The sequence below is a fragment of the Salvia splendens genome, chromosome 14 (assembly GCF_004379255.2).
Source record: "Salvia splendens isolate huo1 chromosome 14, SspV2, whole genome shotgun sequence".
Taxonomy (NCBI): domain Eukaryota; kingdom Viridiplantae; phylum Streptophyta; class Magnoliopsida; order Lamiales; family Lamiaceae; genus Salvia; species Salvia splendens.
The window spans coordinates 17,393,302-17,396,900 of NC_056045.1; the positions used below are offsets into that span (position 1 = coordinate 17,393,302).

At 33.6% G+C, this 3,599-nt stretch overlaps 1 long non-coding RNA gene across 1 annotated transcript; it reads right to left on the minus strand.

Moving 5' to 3' along the window:
- Nucleotides 1-938: 938 nt before the first annotated feature.
- On the minus strand, nucleotides 939-2,372 carry LOC121764971. Its single transcript, XR_006042671.1, has 2 exons — nucleotides 2,120-2,372; nucleotides 939-1,303 (listed from the first exon to the last, which is right to left on the minus strand). It is a non-coding gene; the product is annotated as an uncharacterized LOC121764971 (long non-coding RNA).
- Nucleotides 2,373-3,599: the final 1,227 nt, after the last annotated feature.

A 3,599-nucleotide genomic window follows, 5' to 3' on the forward strand; every position in this document is an offset into this window, starting at 1 on the left:
TTTGTTTATTGTGAACTAGTATATGGACATGAGTGTATTATTTTACCGTTTGAGTGAAGTATATTATGCTTACAGTGAAGTATATTGTGTTTATAGTGAAGTATATATATTGTTTATAGTGAATTGTTTTGACTATATATTTAATTCTATTATGAATCCTTTTTAGTTTCTATAAATGATAGGACAACCTATTAATCTTTTGAAAGTTGTTGATATACTTAAAGAAAGACGAAGAGAAAGATCTAGAACGTTGAAAGCAGAAGCTAAGATGATGATTGGAAGCTTGGCGTCTATGAAGGCGAAGATGCTACCAATTTGATATTTATAACATGTTTCATTTAGTTCACCGTAGACCCTATTCGGTTCATTTAAATTCAATAGTATGTCTGTAAGTAACATTTGTTTTTATATAATAATTTATCTGTTTAGTTCATAGCTATGTAGTTTCAGATGATTTTTATAAGCTATTTTTTTCTCAAATGAAATACTTGTTATGTATCTAAACAATATAGAGTTCACAAATGATCTACTCCCCCAGTTCCATAGTAGTGAAGATATTCTTTTCGGCACGAATATTAAGAAAAAAATGTGTAATGTTTTAAATAAAAAAATAATAAAGTAGGAGAGATGAAAAGATAGAGATAATAAAGTAAGAGAGAGGAAAAAGTAAGAATGAGAAAATGTTGACTTTACTAAAAAGGGAAATGACTTCACTACTATGAAACGTACAAAAATGGCAAAATTATTCCACTACTATGGAACGCAGGAAGTAATATAAAGCAGTTAAATAATTCGCACCTATAGTGAACCCAAAATTAAGTCGGCAACGAAATAAGTAAGCCGAACGAAAAAAAAAAGTTTTCAACGAAACAAAACTCATTAATAGTGAACTAAAACCATTAGAAAGTGAACTAAATACATGTAAGAAGTGAACTAAATATATGTAAGAAATTAACTAGAAAGGAACGAATTCGCACTTGAGCTGAGCACAAAAACAAACTGCAACGAAACAAACTCCCTTATAGTGAACTAAAAACAAGTAAAAAGTAAACTAAACATTATTTACAATGTGCCACATACACCACCAGTGGTCGTATTGTCAAGGGCCTTCTTAATAACAACTTTGATTCTCAAATCTTGGTCTGTTACAATCAATTTGGAAGCCGCACCCATACATTTCACAAATTAGTTCAATAACCATGAAAAGGAGTCAGTATTTTCCTTGGGAAGAAGTCCAACAGTAAATGTCACGGGAAAACCGTGAATATTCTTGCCCATAAGCGGAGCAAACATCATACAGGACCTACATATTAAAATCGTCATATAAGTACACTATAAAGGAACTTTAATTCGCTGTAAGTAATATAAACTTCACTATAAGGCAGGTCACCACTATAAAGTGTATGCTCATTTTTACTTCACTATATGGTATATAAACTTCACTATTTGACATGTTTTCTTCACTATATGGTATACTTCACAATATGATTCACTATAAGCATTGTATACATCACTATAAACATAATATAATTCACTATAAGGGAATATACTTCATTGTAAGCATATATCCTAGTTACTATATGCACAATATACATCACTATGTCCTCAATAGACTTCACTGATTCAATGTAGTATCTTTCACTGTAAGCATATATCCCAGTTCACTATATGTACTACAAGGCATGCAGAATATACTTCACTATAAGCATATACTAGTTCACTATATGCACAACATACATCATTATATGTTCAATACTTCACTATTCGTTACATATACTTCACTATGTTAAATATTCACATCACTGTAAGCGATAAATCAATGTTGTATAAAAAAAGTCATGTTATACTTCACTGTTCGTTACATATACTTCACTATATGAAATATTCACATCACTATAAGCAATAAATACTCAACTCCAACATAATATAAGTAATATTAGAACTAATCATGTTGAGCAATTTACAAAATACATACACTTCAATTTAAAGCATATATACATCACGTTAACCACTAAATACCCCACTCTAACGTCTTTTCACATCACGCACTCTAATCATGTTGGGAACAAACATAGAGACTTCATCTTCGTCAATTTAACTGATAATAATTGATAATTACCTCTAGATCAGTTTCTCCTTGCTCTCCCGACAAAGAGTAATCAGAATCGAAATAATCCTCCAACGATCATATTGGAATTGAATCCATATGGTCAGGAATTCAGATATCGCTGATCAATCACGTTGGAGGATGAATCGTGGCTGATCAATCACAATGGAGGCATGAATCGTGATTAATAAATCAGAAAATATCGCGCTGGAGGAACAAATCATGGATGATCGGTCGTGTTGGACGATTCACGAAGAAGATGATCATAAATCTGAAATAAAACGAGATGAATAATTTAGGAATCACGCAATATACGATAAAGAACAAATCTGGACGATTCACGATGAAAAAAAAAATTTGAATTTCATCTTTTTGGAAGAAATCCTAAGCAGAATTTGATTCAAATTGTACTAATTGCGCAGAAGACAATTCACGTTGATGTTGATACATGTCACGACCGCACTTTGCTAATGATAGCAAAAGCGGGAAATCCGTGACTAATAAGCAGAATTAATGAAATGGGGAAAGAACTCAAGGGACTTGCCGAAAGGCCTATCAATTGATACCACAAATTGGAAGCCAAGTATTTGATTACAAGATCTCAAAATAGAATAATTCATCATATTAACTAAATTAGAGTTCAAAGGTGAGACTTTGAAATTCTCACTTGACAGAAGTACAGCGGAATAGGTCCTTACTAAACGACTTCATGTATGAAGACACGAATCGTAGAGAAATCCACTTGATTATCTAATAGCATCGACTCCGATCAATATTCCTTCCTCTTGACGTTCAACCTGCACATTTATAAATACATGCAGGGCTGAGTACAGGAGTACTCAGTGGACACGTGCCGAAAACAAAACATACAAATATGATTTGTCACCTATCAACAGTATCACACGGGGTTTTTCTTAAAAAGGCCTGAGCATACTAAATTCTTTTGGGATCTTAAAAGTCCGACTGATCAGTCTAAGTTCTTGGTATTCCCTCCCTGTCTGAGAAACTCGTGCCGTGAAGGTGGCCACCTTCAACAAACACCCTCGCCGGCCAACCTCTCTCTAGGATGGCTCACAGCGCTCGTGCACGTCATTCCGAATAGGATTTGCGGTCCTATTGGGAACCGAATTCGTTACTAAACTTTTGGCATCGCCAAACTCTCGGCATATAGCCTTCATAGACAGGTCTCAAAAACAAATATTTTATGGCGTGACAACAACTTTAAAAGAGATGATCACATCTTCATTTTTGAGAAAAGATATTTCATAACTTCAAAACATTTGCTTTATATCCACACTATAGTGCTGGATATTAAAAGAAAGCCCACTTCGTATGCTTATCTCCAATTAAATTCCTCGTGAGGCCTCACTTGCCCTTGAATATTTTCTCCCTTGAAAATAAATAGCGCAGTACGCTAATTAGTACTTGACTATTTCTCTTGAGAAAAGAATGTATGCATCCTATTGGATAGCACCTATATCTTAGTCTTGTC